Source organism: Pezoporus wallicus, unplaced genomic scaffold, assembly GCF_028554395.1.
Source record: "Pezoporus wallicus isolate ANWC-B61680 ecotype Strahan unplaced genomic scaffold, APGP_CSIRO_Pwel_v1 scaffold_11491, whole genome shotgun sequence".
Lineage (NCBI taxonomy): Eukaryota > Metazoa > Chordata > Aves > Psittaciformes > Psittacidae > Pezoporus > Pezoporus wallicus.
This window is the reverse complement of record NW_026642649.1, coordinates 2,564,364-2,580,730: the sequence shown is the minus strand read 5'-3', so window position 1 is coordinate 2,580,730 and position 16,367 is coordinate 2,564,364. Positions and strand designations below refer to the sequence as shown.

The 16,367-nt window shown below is 45.0% G+C and overlaps 1 protein-coding gene across 2 annotated transcripts in view; it reads right to left on the bottom strand.

The window, feature by feature from the left end:
- Positions 1 to 16,367, bottom strand: part of SH3BP5 (SH3 domain binding protein 5) — a 163,320-nt gene that overhangs the window by 54,444 nt on the left and 92,509 nt on the right. The window lies entirely within an intron of this gene.

Here is a 16,367-nt window from a genome sequence, read left to right as displayed (position 1 = left end):
GGAGCGGGAGATGGGGAGGGTTGTTTGAGTTTTATGACACTGAGTGGTTCAGATCTCCATCAGCTGAAGAGCTCTGAAGGCACGAGGACAAACCTCTGAAGCTACCAGGTTACAGATACCTGCACTACCTGCTTCTGGTCTCACTAACAGCTGAACTGCTTCAGACTTTTATACCAGCAGATGCAAGCAAGTTTCAGACCTAGGCTTAAAAATATTAATTCAATATACCAGCAAAAATCCGTTCCCAAAGCAAGGCCAGCTATGGTGTCTCCTGGGTGGTAAAAGCAAGTGTTATACCAGAGAATGCCAACAGAAGCAGCTTCAGGCAAGAGACTGAGAGAAGACCTGTACCTGTACTATTGTTATACCCATTTTCAGGCAAAGCCAGGAAGATAAAGAGGCCAAATGACTGCAAAGCAGCGTGCAAAAATCTTATGGCAAAATTCAAGACCCCAGGAGCAGCTTTTTCAGTTTAGCTTCCAGTATCTTAGTTTTAGTTTTCCTTCTGGACTCCCCTTTTTAGCACGCTTCATCCTTGCTCTGTTCCTCTAGTTCTCATTTTGAACTCAATCACGTACTCAGGACCCAGGCCTTACTGCATAGCCCTTAAAGAAACCCCTCTAAGATTTCCATAGCACAAGTTACCCAACTAAACCCCGTAATTCTTCACAAGTTACATAACTAAACCCCATTCTTAGCATGGTAATAAATTCCTTCAAAACCAGGTTTCTTTTGTTCATGTATAAACTGTTCCATAGCACTTGCCATTAACCATGGTTCGACACCAGTGTTTGTCCAAATGATGCAGCTACACCAATTCAGCCCCATTTTGGAGTCGTGTTTGCTTGCCTTTTGCAGAGACTGGAGAATTTTAGCAGTACTGCCAGCACTGTGTTTATCCTCCCCAGACCAGACGAGTCTCTTACCCCACAGAAAACATGTTGTAGTCCTAGGAAAGACTGACATAGGGTGCTGCAAATTCTGCTTCACTGAGATCTCTCCAATGTGAGGACAGTTTTACCATCCCACTGAATAAGAGCTCATAGGGGTAGAAGTGAATTGTTTCGCCTTGGGAATCTCCTAACGGTCAGAAAACTCATTATGCCCTCTAGACACGGCATGGGGTGTACATAGGGTTGCTATGTGCTATTGGATTTCCCTGGCATCCCTTTCATCCCAAAAGGCCATTGATAGCGTTGCTTTCCTTGTTCTGTTGGCACAAGGAGGTAAGGTGACAATTCCTTTATTCTCAGCCAGTGACTATATCAGAGCAGCACTTTTCCAGCTCAGATGTGCAGGCCATTTCCCAGCAACAACAGGCAGTGCCTCCACAACAGCAGGAAGAGAGAAGGGAGGACACTTCAGGACACTGCCCAAGAGGACCACAGGGAGCCGGGCAGATTGTCCTTCATTAACATGAACACAAATCACTCCACTGTTCCTCTGATTTAAATGTGACCCCTGAGGCTCCCTTTTAGCTCCTTTGGCCTTTCCTTCAGTTTTCTCCCATCTTTCCATTTCCTGCCTTCCCACAGGATAACTCCTTGCAAGTGAGCTGTTAGCACCAGCAGCCGCACATACACCCCTGCAGCCACACTTCTGATGAGCTGCCAAGGCACAAGCCACTCTCGCAATGCAAAGTGGCTGAATTCCCTGGAAAAGGTAGGCATGATGAATACCTGGGGCAGGTTCTGGGTCCAGAATTTGATCTGAAAGGGTACCTTTCACATTGCTTTGTGTTAAAAAGAGGTGTTCAGGCCCTGTGTCTAGGAAAGGAAAAGATTCCTAGGTGGTTTGTTGCCAGCAGGCGAACTGAATGGCTCAGGAGCTCAGTACGGTCACCAGCAAAGATGCAGATAAGGAGGAAGGTACCGAAGGGATTTGTGTTTGGCAGGTTCTGAGGATCATCCAGCGCTTGTTTGGGGAAGGATCCATGTATTCTGGGAACAGGTTTGACACACAGAGCAAGCCTATCAGGAAGGAGATGGATCTGCCTCCTTGGTCGCCATCACAAGAAAGGGGACCCCGAAGGCTTGTGTCTGAGCTTTCCAAAACTCAGCAGTGCATATGCAGTCCTTACCCACAGGGACAGAAGTTACCCTAAATCTGGCATCCAGCGAGCAGGACTGGGAGGGAGCCCCAGTCAAACAATAGCTGCAGTGGCACAATCAGTCCTCCAACTGCTGCTGCACGGTGCCGGGGATGCGCGGCGGGATGCATGCACAGGAACACCCTCTCCAAACAGCAGAAGATGAAATCGATTTTCAGATGCAGAGAGAGCGAAAGGAACAAAGCGGATGTCAGGCGGTTGCAGTACAGCTCTCCCCTTGCGGGCAACCCTTTGGAGCTATCATTCCTTCAACGAGAGGAAGGGGAGGGAAACCAACCACCCAGCAGTGTGCTAATCTTCACAGACAGAGCAGCTTTAATTCTGTCTAATCCTCCGGAGGGAGGAAACAGCCCTTCCTTTTGCCAAGCAGATCAGAATGGTTGAAGGTAGCAATCTGCACCGGCATTAGCTTTATTAAAGAAGGGGTATTTCCTCAAGTCCTGGGAAAGCTTGGTCAAGAGCCAGCTGGAGACACATTACTGTATAAGCATCTACTCACAGTGATGATGACAGCAGGCAGCTGGGGACTCCTGGAAGAATATATAGGCATCAAGCGTACGCACAAAGCAGAGACTTCATATCACAGCCACACACATCAATTTTACAGCTATCAAATAATAGCACAGCAGCAGCAATGTGAGCAGCTAATCACCACCTTCTGTTCTTTTTAAATTGGGCTCCTGTATTATTTTGCTGCAGCTATATAGTTCGCTTGCGTTCTGAAGGGAGAAGTGGTGCCCTGGGTTGTTGCTGCAAGAAGGCCAAACCTTCTTGAGCCACTTCCTCAGCAGAGAATGATTTTTACCATGTAAATTTGATGCAAAAGTGAAAGAAAGGAGGTCTGAGTAATAGGAGCCTGCATTCAATGAAACAGACGCTTTCACCTTCTACTCATAGAAAATACCAATACATTCATCATCCCTTCCCGGAGGACAATCCCAAAGCAGATTTTGCACTGAATCACTGTGACATCTGCTAGGGAAATGAACACAAATCTCTGTGTGCATGCAGCAAATACACTAGCAAGGTTGCAGTGGGAGGAGGGGAAACTGCCACTTTTCAGACAAACTAGAAAATGACAGCTTGTCACATCCACAAGTAAATACTAGCAGAAGTGAGAGGAGACGAGGCTTCTTCGTCTTTTCCCCCCACCACAGCATTACAAAGATATAAATTAAGTACAAAACTGTGGCTTCTTCTCTGCTGCTGACTGTAACAGCATCTAGACACGTCTCATCCCCTGGGAATGTTGACAATAATGCAGCGTACCTACCACTCACATACACTAACAAAGCTCCACTGAGTTCAAGGGAGCTCTGCCCCTTCCCGAGCTGAAAAGCCAGTCCAACATTCCAGAACAGAGGCCAGAAGAGCCCCAAAGGGTGAAGGTGCAGAGTAACCTCCTTTGGGTCACAGAGAAGGATTGCCCATAGCCTTGTTGGCAGCAGAGACAAGAAGCAAGAGGTTTAGTCATGACTTGTCTACATGCAAAACTCATGACACAATGTGGTGCAAGTCTCTTTGTACAGGCAAAGACACCCAGAAAAAGGACAAAGTTAACTCAAAGTCCCCCGTGTTTCTCCAGGGACTTGAGCACGTATATGCTATTAGACAATAGCTGCAGAGCCACCCACATGCAATAGCTTGCTTGCCTGTCTGAGCCCATAGGCACAAAGGTGAAGACCTTTCCCATCTTCTTTCAGTCTAACAAGCAAGGCTTCACCAGTTGCATCACATGGCAGGGCACAGGGTCAGCTCCCAACTCCAGGATGCAGGAAGGGTCATGGTATGAAGCTACTGATAGAAAATCACCTTCTAGCAAGAGGTCCCTTGGCTCCAAAACCTACCCCATCTGCACCATACACTGTGGCCTCTCCTCCGTCCCAGTCACACACAATGCTGGAGATGAAGGCAACACAGCAGAGCATGCCTGAGACGCATGTATCTGAGCCTCATACAGCATCCAAAAGATGGATCTGACCTTACAGCCACATGGGAAACAGCAACATCATTCCAAACTCCTTTTAAGCTAATGATACCATCTACACAGGATTACAGTAACTGCAGCTGTTTTGGGAGGAAACAGGCTCTCTACCAACTATACATAAATGGGTCCACAAATCCTGCATATCGCATGCCTACTGACCTTCACCCATAAGAAATGCATTGCATTAATACATAACAGTGTCTCATTGCTGGAGCGGAGCAGCACAGCACCATTCTACCCATGATGGCTTGCTTTCAGGAGCACTTTCCCCACACCCAAAAGCCTGTGCTCAAGGTCTTGTACATTCCGTGATTCAGGCGGTAAGATTAACAGGACTGTAAAAAGGGTATTCTTTTAAAGAGATGTCCAACCCTCCACCCACCCTTCCTTGTGCTTTTACAGTGAGAATTTGTTCCCAGTTGGTATCCAAGAGTGCGGAGTCAGATCGATTTCTCTTCAAAAGAGGAGTGCTGCTTTTTATCCTGATGAAGGCAGATACTACAGACTTCACAGATACTTACAGGATCTGATGTTTCAGATTACTGTAATCAGGCTTTGATGAAGCCACTCTGATAACAGACTGTGGCTAACGAGTTTCCTAATTTCATAGTAATTCGACTACAGCCCAAGTCAAGAAAAGGCTTAAAAATAAGCAAAGCTTCAGGAACGTGGACAGAGGTGATGGACCCCAAATCGAGAGCTCAGAAGTGCTCTCCTTGAAGTGCTATTAGTCCATATCCTCCTACTTCTCCACAATCCCAATCTTTAGAACTTCAGGTAAATGTATATAAAGAAAACTTTGACATTTGGACTCCTGGCCTGAATTTGCTTTCTCATGCAAGGGATAAACTTCAAGCTTTCAGGAGTTACACATTTACAGTCTGATTTCACAACAAAGACCCTTGATTCTATTCAGTAGAAAAATAGAAACACTTCCTTCAAGACAGCTGTGGTCTATAGTTTACAATGAGAAACTGCTTGAGAAAAGTAGAAAAGAAGCAGTAGGGTTTGTTGGGTTTTTTGAGCTATGTAAAGTCACTCTTAGAAGGGAAAGAATCCTTTACACCGGGATGATTTAGTAAGCAGACGGAAATACTTTTTACTAAATCATGGGTTTAAGACAAGCACTTTAAATTGATATTGTCCCAAACCCATGTGGTCTAACTGCAGGGCTGTTGGCCAGAGCCATCCCAATGCCCTTTTCAAAACACAGGTGGAGAACAAGTGTATGATCTGCCTGATACCTCCTCCTGTGCTTGCCACAGCCTGACCAAGAGCCAGGCTGCTGCTGCTACCCCTGCCTCGAGCATTGCAATAGAAGATTGCAATATGAGCGTGCACAGAGACAGCCCAGAAACACCTGTGTGCCCTGAAGGGGAAAAATAAATGCAGAGAACTAAACAAAATTTGAGGTTTGAAATTGCTCTTCAGTCCAAAAGATGTATTGAAAGAGTCTCATAGCTGTTTCATGCGCAGGCTGACAAGCAATAAGAAGTCAGCAAGAAGTTCAAAGACACTGATTGCTTTTATCTGCCGGACAGTTTGCTTTCAAGTCTGCAGTTCTGTGTAGCTTTTCAGGGGAGCAGGTTGCTCTTCTAGGCATTTCTAACATGCCTACTGACTTAGATTCCTATCCTGCAAATAATAACAGTCATTACATGCACTCATTTTTGTCTGCCACATCCAGAATATACTTTATGTACATTATATCTAGGACACCTTCAAAAGCTTCAAGTACCAAAGAGGGACACACATGAAACGCAGCACAGTTGCATGAAATAGTTAAAATACAGAAAGTCCTCCAGTTTTAAAATCAAGAGATCCTAAATAGTTTCCCCTCCATCGGCTCCAGGTGACATGGGACATTTCCCACCTCTACAAGAACTGGGGTTGGTGGGGGGGAGAGGGGAAGAGAATACTGCAGCTTCTGCGTAGTGCACCCAAATCTCCTCCTGTCAAATCATCCTCCTGCCCACAAAACGGCGTAAAAAAGACTTGCAGAAAAGCCTAATTTTGGGGGTTTTACTATCTTATTTATGCCATTGTTCCGAGCTCCGTAACTCAAAGGATTGGGAAGCGAGATTGCACTTCTAGGAACAAGAACTGCGTTTGCAATACAACAGCCTGAACAGGACTCCAAGACAAGGGAAAGCAATGAAAGTGGGTTGCACATTGAGAAGAGAGCAGAGAGCTGAGGTTGCACACAGAACCTTTCAGCCTCATGCTGCTATATGGTAGCCTTGAGCCAGCTAGAAATGCTTGGGAAAACAAGAAGGGAGGGAGGCACCTCGGATTGCCTGCAGCACAGAGAACCATAGAGCTGAAAACAAGCAAACACAGCCAAGAAACTCCAGCCTCAAGGAAAACCAGAGCCAGATTCTCTCTGGTCCCTTTTCCATGTCCTTAACAGACTGTGAGAGTGGCCAAAATTCCTTCAGGGCTGCTTAACCCAGCATTTTCTCCCTTGTCCATATCCTTGCATGGCAGCCATTTGGTTATAGGTAGTCTCGCTATACAACCTCAGTGATACTCACCCGTTAGTGAGCCTAGCCCATCGCTCTCTGCTGCTTGAGTCCCTGGCCTCAGGAAACAGGAGCTGCTGTTTAAGTTTCTCCAAACAAACTTTGTGTGTGTAAGGCACTACCATCCATTTGCTAGCTAGCTTTAAGTTAGGCCAGCGGGATTGACACTGGCCACGTAACTCTTAGGAGCAAAGCGAACTGCTTAGAGGACAGTTAGCAATAGCACTTGGATTATCTTGCACCCCTGTTGGCTTTTGCCTCTGTTATAATAAGGATTCTCCCCTGAAGCAACTCTCTAGGTAATAAGTAGCTCTGCCCATGCTCCTCTGGTGGTTACAAAGCCCCACAGCTTCTGTGTTTTGGAAGTGAAGCAGAAGCCCAGCAGTTTGTGTGCTTTTCCTCCGACATCCCTGAGCCCATCACTCAAACAGGCTTCTCCTCTGTTTTGCTCATCCCCAAATCTCTCACTTCTCTTCAGCTGGGCTGCTCCTCCTCTCACCCCTACTTTCTCAAGGGAACATCACCCGAACTGGGGGCTAGGCACCGGCCCTGGCACTGCAGAGAACTGATCCTTTCGTTTCACAAATACCTGCAAAAAGCTCTTGGCTGAAAGAAGTTAGAGCATAAGCTTACAATGAAAGAGGTTTCCTCTCTTTCCGTGCAGCCTCACAAACCAGGCTGCATTACCTATAGGCTCACAGACCAATTAAAGCAATTTAGGATCTTCAGTAGCCTAAGAGCTTGCTGAGATGGGAACAGATAGCTGAAGGGAAGACGTCTGGGGACATACTCTGCTTAACTGTATGTGAAGAGTGACGTGGAACTGAACTCAGGAGTCAGAGAAAGCTGTTACTGCTTGTAAAAGCAAAATAATCTGAATTGTCAACATTTTTGTTCGTGCTTAATAGAAAAAGGAGAAATTAAAAGAAAAAAACGAGGAGATGTTGAATAAGGGAATAATAAGGAGCAATGAAGCCCATGTTGGGTATAAAGCAATTTCCTCCAACACATCCTCTTTGCAAATGAGGCACAGCAAGAACTGGGACCAATGGAGGCAGCAGTGCTTTTGCCAGAGCATTTACAAGTAGAGCTTCTCATCTATAAACGATAAATAAGAATAGGGGTGACTAAATACTGGCAATTGCAGCCCAAATTTGGGTTCCACTGTTCTAAGTACCACATAAGCAAACAGGAAGTCAAACATGCCCCCAGCCATCTGCACATCTATAGGCAACAAAACTAGAGAGGGAAGGAAATGTTTATCACATACAAATGGCAAATGCTAGTTATATGGTAGCTTGTATCACCGAAGGCAAGTCAAGTTACTGAAGGGAAGGAGAATTTGAAAGAAGAAAGTTATGGAAAAGGGTTGTACAAGACGTGACTTGCTTATAGGCTCCGTTTCCTGGTTCAGAAATCACTGTGAGCCAAGCAGGCAGAGATGTGCCTTGTGCAGTCTGCAGGCAGCAACCACACACCCCTGTGTAACAATGGGACTCTGCAGAGGACCCTCCCAAAAGGTGCAGCACTGCTTCCCTTCCCACCCGTGCACAACTGATGCTCATCAGCACCCATATGCTGCACGCACCTGGTCCCTCAGAGCTGCTACCAGTCAATAAAACAGCTCACAGTTGCCTGCTGAGAGGAGCCCCACGCAGTGACCCAGGATGCCAAAGCAGCTCTCTGCATAAGCCTTTGCTCCTCTTAACCATTTACTGCCCTTTGCATTTTCCAGTGAAACTCCTCAAGTGCCAAGAAATCACAAATGGCAGCTTTGAGGCTATCAGGATGAGTATACTCCGTAACAGAGGCACATGAGAGTACCCACAGAGACGCTTCTGTCTCTCTGCCCGCACAGCAAAGCCCCTTGTAGTCTATCACACTGGACATTTCATAACCTGTTTTCTCTTTCAGACCCCACTGTCTACAGAAAAGGCTTTCGTAGCTGCCATCTGCTTTTCCAGAGAACGTCAGCTGTGGTGGCATTTTTAGCTGTGGCATTTTCCCCACTTGGAATACTTTCTTAGCCATTATACTCCATGTACCACCTGCATACGACAGTCACACGCTGCCAAGAAGCCCGGCCAGTCTGCTTTATTTAGTGGACAAGCCCTAATTGCTTAGCCTGGCACAACACAAGCCACCGCACAGGCACCGCATCCAATTCCAATGGCTTGTGGCACGGTTTCTCAGGGGTACAATGCTCCAGCACGGTCCCAGGGGCAGCTGTGACCACCGATTAGTTCCAACATAGAACAGACGTGCTTCCATTCAACTTCTGTGAAGAGAGGAGGGAGCGACCACTCTGTACGCCTCTGGATGCCTTTTGTTCCCAGTTTCATGCTGGGAATGTGGCAGAAAGGAAGAGACCATGAGGCTGGGACTTGAGCAAAGCACTGCACATCCTGGATACGAATTGTCTGAGTGATCCTGCTGTCTTGCCTGGTGCTAGAGAATGCCGGAGGGATGGGGAGGAGGAAGGCTGGGTGTATGGTGCTGTACCTAGCTGTGTATTGGATCAGCTTCATCCAATGGTACGTGCATGTCAGGATCAGCCAACAAAGGACAGATGCCAGTTTTAGTACCCCTCTTGCAGCCTGTATGGCTGTTGGCTCTGAGCACCTGCCTCAGTGCAAGCACTGTAGAAGGCAAGGACTCAGTCTCATCCTTTTCTGTTGTGAATTGGTCACAGGCAGTGACACAGACCAACCTGCCAACAGCAACACCACAGGCCAGGGCATGGCTCAACACCCCTGCTCCACTGCTGTTTCAGTGCCTACCGAAAAGAGATGCCAAGGCTGAACACAATCCTAACCGAAACCTCCCAGTCCCAGAGCTCTGTGACACCCCAGCAGCCTGTGTTAACCAGAAAGGGAAGACTTCTTGTCCTGCCCAACTACACCAGTATGCTCTCAGCTGGCACTGCCTCTGCGTCTGCTGCTCTCTCAGCCTGTACACACACATGAATGCTATACAACAATGACACTTTTCTTTCTGATCACTGGCTATTTAGAGAGGAAGTGGTAAGCCAGATACAGCTTCTACCCAGTGGAAATCGGGATAAGTTTGGTGTACTGGGAAGGAAGAATAATACAAGGTGCTAGGACTGCAGTACCACACTATTAATAGTCACTTGTAAACCCCTATCACAGTTCCCCATCAAAGAAGCCTTTTCTTGAAGCATCTCAAGGCCCGAACACGAGGGATGCTGTGACCCCGTTGAGGAAGTCAGTGGAAATTGATGGCAGAACTCAGCATTTTGCAGGATCAGCCCCTTGGCAATAAACAAGAAGGCTCTGAGCAAGAAAGCCCACAAGATGACTTAGCAGACAAGACTGCTTGGAGAGAGGCTGGGAAAGAGGACGTTGCCTGTGGGAGGAGAGCCCTTTGCAACACTTCTGGGCTGAACACACTTCTTTAGTCCCAGCCACCACTGTCCTGGGAAGCAGGAAAAGGCAGCTCTCAGGCTGCTCCATTTCTGCCTATCGTCGAGTTGCTGGGAAGGAACCACTGAGAATACAGCCTCTGTGCTTTGTTTGGTGACAGACTTCACTACAGAGAAGCCTTTCCATGGACCTCCTACGTTTGGGACTCACAGATCCCCTTCACTTGTGCAAAAAGCAAGGATAAGCCAGTCCTAAATAAAGGGGAAGTGTAAGAAAGGCAAGGAAAGGAGCCGTGTGCTTTACAAAGGGGTTTCTGGACTGGCAGACAATTATCATTTGCACTAACTCAAATATTTAATATCCAAAAGAATTACTGCTGCATAAAATGTGGTTGAGGCAATTTTACATGTAGCTTATTAGTGGTAATGGATTATATGGAACACAGAGTGTTTAAAGCAAGATACAAAGCCAGCACAGTGTAAATGTGATTTTATTCCATGCTTCCTCTTTCCCTTGAAATGAAAAGGGCTTGCTGGAAACAAAATGGGGATTACTAAAGTAGGAGAAACTGTAAAATGGCAAACTAAACTACAGCTAACTTTAGACAATGATCAACGCGAGAGATACGGCCTTCTGGTCATCTGCATCTTAGGCAGCTCTGCTTGAACGGCTGCTCAACGGGAGAGCGGTTTACCTACAAAACAAAAGAAATGGGAGAAAATGGGAGCAGTTGATATAAACAGAAATTTAATGTTTGTGAGGCGTTAACAGAATACAGTATTAAGGCCGTGCGTTTTTCAGTCTGCATCTTAAACCACCGCGGTTTCTACGGTAACGGTTTAGTGGGACTCCAATTAAACAGAAACTGCAAATTGTCAATGCAACACATTATTGCCTCGTGGATAGGGGCAATCAGGATCCCAGCTGCCATTAACAGTGATAGTATTTCATTTCCCTCCCACTGGGCCAAGAGCATTCCCTTTAAATAACGAGTATCTCTGAGATTGCGATGAACTGTATTTCATTAAAAATGTCCAAAACCTTTTGTTTTCTTTCCTCAAGATCCAAGAGCTATATAACGATACAAAAAAGATGATTTAATGATATAAGATTCTAGCTGGCTTGTCTGTGTTTAATCATTAGCAGCTTTTCCTACTGCTGTGTTCAAGACGCAGACAATTTAGTGCTAGGGTTAAAAGGAAGATAGCACTGGTTAGTGGCTAGTGCCATCTTGTGAACAAAATCCTAAACACCCTTCCTTTTTAGTCTAAAACCCACCCTTTTTAGTCAAACTGCACCTATGCAGCAGGGCAGAGGGGAAAAAAAATCCAGCTTTTGCACAAATAAGTAACTTCATTATAAGAGCTCTGTATTTAGGCATAAAATAAGCCTCCAGGCCAGATAAGAGCTTGCTAAAATAGGGACTCTCTATAGAGAAGAAAGTTATTTCCCAGTGCAGCTGATGGTAGGAGAAGCTTCTCCTTTTTCACTGCATTGCAAACAGTACCTAATGTTAGCCTTACTCAAGAAACACCCACCGTGTCAGCCACAGACTTGGCTAACCAACAAAGTCTGACAGACAAACTCCTTCCTTGTTCAGCTCAGTTTCTTTTTCAAGACCTGTATTTCTTCTTCTCCTGGGCTTCAAGCAGCAGTGGAGGACAAGGTTGCATTCAAGTTATTGAACATGGGGGGTTTATACTATAAATGCAGCACCTGCCACACACAGGGATCACAAACTCTCCGACCTCCCTGCGTACTCCACAAGGCTTGGATCTGCGGTGTTCTGATCAGGAACAGACTGGAAAGACAGAAGAGTTCAGGTGAAGAGCAGCACTGCAACTTCTTGTAATATACGATCATTCTTATCACCATGTCTGCTCCTGGCGCCATGCAATTGTAACTGAAACACTTCTGCTTCAAACAAAAGCACTGATTTCGTATCTCATGGATTTTGAGTACCCACTTCACTGGGTTTTATTACCAGGTTTGACTGCATCAGTGGATCCTCATTCTCCAACATCTAGGGTCAGCAAGGGGAGGGATGCATTAAATCTCTCATCCTAAAATCATAGAATCAGTTAGGTTGGAAAAGAGCTTTAAGATTATCAAGTTGAACCATTACCCTAGGACTAGGACTTCCAGTCCTCTGGAGCCTGCTCACTAGACCAAGACTGCTGATAAATGGAGAGAGGCTTAGCAAGCTTCAAGAAATGTCAAATCAAGACACAAAGGTGAATTTTCTCATACTTTACTCATATTTATGACTCATACTTGACTCATTTGTGAACATAGTCAACAGTCACATATTCTCAACTCTCTAAAAGGCTACATGAAAGAAAAACTGTATCATCACAGTAACAGGCATTTACACTACTGCTACCTGTGCTACAAACCCATTTGAATGTCCCTGGAGCAAAGTCTGGCATCGCACATCTTCAGTTTTGTTTGGTATTTAAATATGAATAACGCCACCATTGCAGCTTCAAAGTATTTTTATGTTCCTGTGAAATTTACTTTGCTAATAAAACAAGCAGAACATTTATTGTATTTGTGCCCTGTAGGAAAAGGGGGGATATTAGAGAGCCAGCTGCCCAAAGTTCACAGCCCCCCTTACTGTAACACTAAGGAAACCTTGGGGTAAAACGCAGCTGCTATTCTGAGGGCCAATGCAGTTGGATTCACAGAATGTACCTGATGAGAGTTCCCCAGGCAACCCTGCAACCTTGGCATGTGCTGAGAGACACTGACTAGAGGGTGGAGTGGAGCAAAAGCCTGGCATCCAGGCTCTGTTACAGTCCCTGCAGGAGTGGGAACGTGAAGGCACCGTGTCCTGATGAACTGCACAGCGGCTGCCCAACAAGGAAATTAGGTTTGTATGTGCAATAGCAAAGCAAGAGGATCTTCCACCCATCCATAACAGAGTGTGTGACTGGAGCGACTCCAGCTCCATAGGCATGGAGGCAAAAAGGGAAACCTGTGTGAAACCATGGAAAAGGCTGGACAGAGCCAAGGGCTTCCTAGAAGGTCGGGATGAACAACACTGCCGAACACAGAACTGAGAGCTGGTTAAGAAACAGAGCTAATGAATCTCTAATGAAAGACTGGTACATCCTGGAAACACATGGACACGGTTATCATACAGCTTCCTTCGTCAGCAAAACATGACTAGGGGGTCCTTTCAATGGAAATTATGCAACCTCATGCAAATTCACTCTGTACATGGTGGGAGGGTAACAGGGAGTTCCCGACCTGAATCAAATTGTATGACTATGTGAAATTAGGAAAGGGAAAGCAGGGAAGGCTCCATCATAACTCCTGGGATCAGCTGACGGGCTGAACCTGTCCTCTCCCCCATGGGGATGCCCATTGGGCAAGAACTTTATTGGAGGTAAAAATCCATACACAAAGACCTATTTTCACTAACTGTAGCTTAACACTACCTCTGCAGTATTAAATTCTGCCTCCCAGATAGCCTTGCATGAATTACTAATTTCACACACATACAGATGCCACCCTTCTGCCTGTCTGTAACAATAGTCTAGTTTCAGAAGCTGCAGGCTTTCATTCCTATAATGTCACCTTTTAGATGAACAACTTACTAAATCACGTGTCATCCATGGCCTGTGAAACTCAGAAAGCTTAAACATAATCTTACCCTTTTTCTTCACATACTGATGCTTACACTGATATCCACTCTAAATATACATATATATATATTAAAATAACTCTGTCAGTAAAACAATTCCTAATTGGTAATTTTTAGCTCTCAATATATGCAGATGTATAAACTGTACAGCAGATCAAGAAAGAAAAGAACATCAGTTAGGCCTATAAATGACCTTTCAGATGTCATGTACCAGTTTTCTCCTATGAGACCACAGCTGTGTGTTTTAGAGTTGGCTGCTGATACTTACAGATACTAGAGTTTCAGGTCTCATTTTTATAGGGCTTTGTCTCACAGGAATGATGTACAATCAACCATGAGGATAGTGTTGTATTAAATGCTTAAATATTCTGCCTTTGGAACCCAAGAAATCTTCAGGTACCTGGAAGATCCATGGAAACAGCTTTTCAGCTATTTTATTGTGATCCCACTATTTTAAAGTTCAGATTTTTCTCAGTAGCCCCTATTTCTAATGAAAGAAACCCATGCACACAGTATACACACAATACGTGTGTGGATTTCTGTCTGGTCTTAGCTTGCTGTCAAACACACTGGACACCATCAAACAAATCTGACAGAACGGCACAGGACATGAAATGTCAGAAGAGTCAAACCCATATTCCTGTATGAATAGGAAAATAGCCAACAAATCTCACTCATGTGCTCACTGAGGCACTGCCCCATTAAGATGATCCCTTAATATAAGCTGCCTAATTCCAGAGGAGACATCAGAGAATCCCACACTGGAAAATGACATTTAGGATTCCCTTACTGCAGGAAGAGCTTTAACCAGAGCTCGTATTTTATGAAACATCAGCCAATGTAGTCACAGCACACATAGTAGCTCCTTTGTGCAAGGTGAGCATGATTCAGTGCATGTGTATTTTTTTTCAAGTCCTTATTTACCCTGATCACCACTTCTCCATACAGACAGTTCTTCAAGTAAGTGAACTAGGTACAGGTATAGCATGGGCTATCTCTGCTAAGCTTATATGAGCTTGGTAAAGCTGAAGGGTTAGGGGGGGATATGTCCGCTTTACTCAGCACTACGACAGCCACACGTACCCCATCAGTTATTGTGTCTCACACGATGAGGCAAGGATTTGTTAAAGCTGACTCAACTTCCTCGAGCTTTACCACAGTTACAAAACCTTGCAATGATTTGGAGTTCACAGAAGCAAGAGGCACAGAGACCTAATAAAGCTTTCTGATAATTCATCTCAACGTAACATCTCCTTTATGACAGTTATAGCTGAAGGCCTTTCTGGCAGGGGCACTAATGCATGCTACTTTATTTTCCAGGTCTGACTGGAAATGAGACTGTATGAAAATAATTAGTAATACTGCTCTCCATTTACTGTGCTGCTAAACAAGAAGTGACAGTAGTTCCTCAAGCAGAAAGACACAGAAACACTGAAGTTACAGCCAGCCACAAAAAGATGTATTATTGTTCAGGCAATAGCTCAGCGTAAAGATGAAGTCAATCCCTGTCTGCAACGTCTATCGGGTTGATTCAATGTCCTAATTAGTATTTTTAATCCTTGCCTATGTTTTCATTTCCATTTGGGGATGTTCAGTTCAGCGCACTTGCCTTTGCACAGGCCGACAATCACATGAGAAAGTGACAAGGTGCCACGCAAAGCAATTCTGCAGTCTCATTTATGCGCTGGGTGTTTCAGGGTTCAACCCCACTAAAAATCGAGCTCAGACTACAAGCAGGAACTGCTGTATGGAAAACAAACATTTGCTGAGGGAAGCCACAAAATGATTAGAATAATGCTATCATTACGTTATAGCCCTTTTTAACATATTGCTAAATTTACTATAAATGTTACTGGGTATTTATCACTCGCATGGCAGAAAGTGCTAATGGGTTGCGCGGCAGGGGTCAGCAATGCATAAACACCCAGGATAATACTCTCCATAAAAAGAGGCGTAATAACCCTTCTCAAAGAGTCATTAAGAGAATTGTTTGGTTTAATTGCTTTTTCCTCTGAGGCCAAAGTTTGATGACGCAATAAATCCAGCTTTGGGGCTCACGGTATCAGACCAAAAAACCCAACTGTGGTGCCCTGAAGCAAAGCAATGATCTGCTGCAGATTTATTTATAAACATAGCAACTGAGTAAGACCTCAGGCAGCTCAAATTTGTGGAAAAGAAATAAAAAATAAAATAAAAATTAAATAAACCCTCCCCCAACCCTGGTTGACTTTGTAACATTAGGCTGTATGCTGGAAAAGTTCTTCTTTCCCTCCATGCATACAGTGCCAGCGTTAGGAGTGATGAAAAAAAACATCGCATCCTACGGCTAGTTTGTCATAAACAGAGGCAAATACTCATCTCTGGTTCACGTCAGATGTGTATGACTGGGTCGTCCAACAACACACAGGTCCAGTGCAATGACAGCCTGAGTCAATCAATCATATACTAATGTGTACTGCAAGCGATGAAATCCCTACTCAGAATAGGGCCGCCCTGAAATAAAGCCACAGGTTGCTCAAGGCTGTGCCCAGTTTATATCCAAGTATTTCCAAAGACAAAGGTTCCATGATCTCTCTGGGCCCTGTCGCAGTGTCTGACCTCCCGTTACACACGGAAAAATTATTAAAAGACCCCAACAAACCCCTTAGTATTTCATTGGAATTTCCCTTGTTGCAACTTGTGTACACTACACAAGATCAGCGCAGCCTCTTGC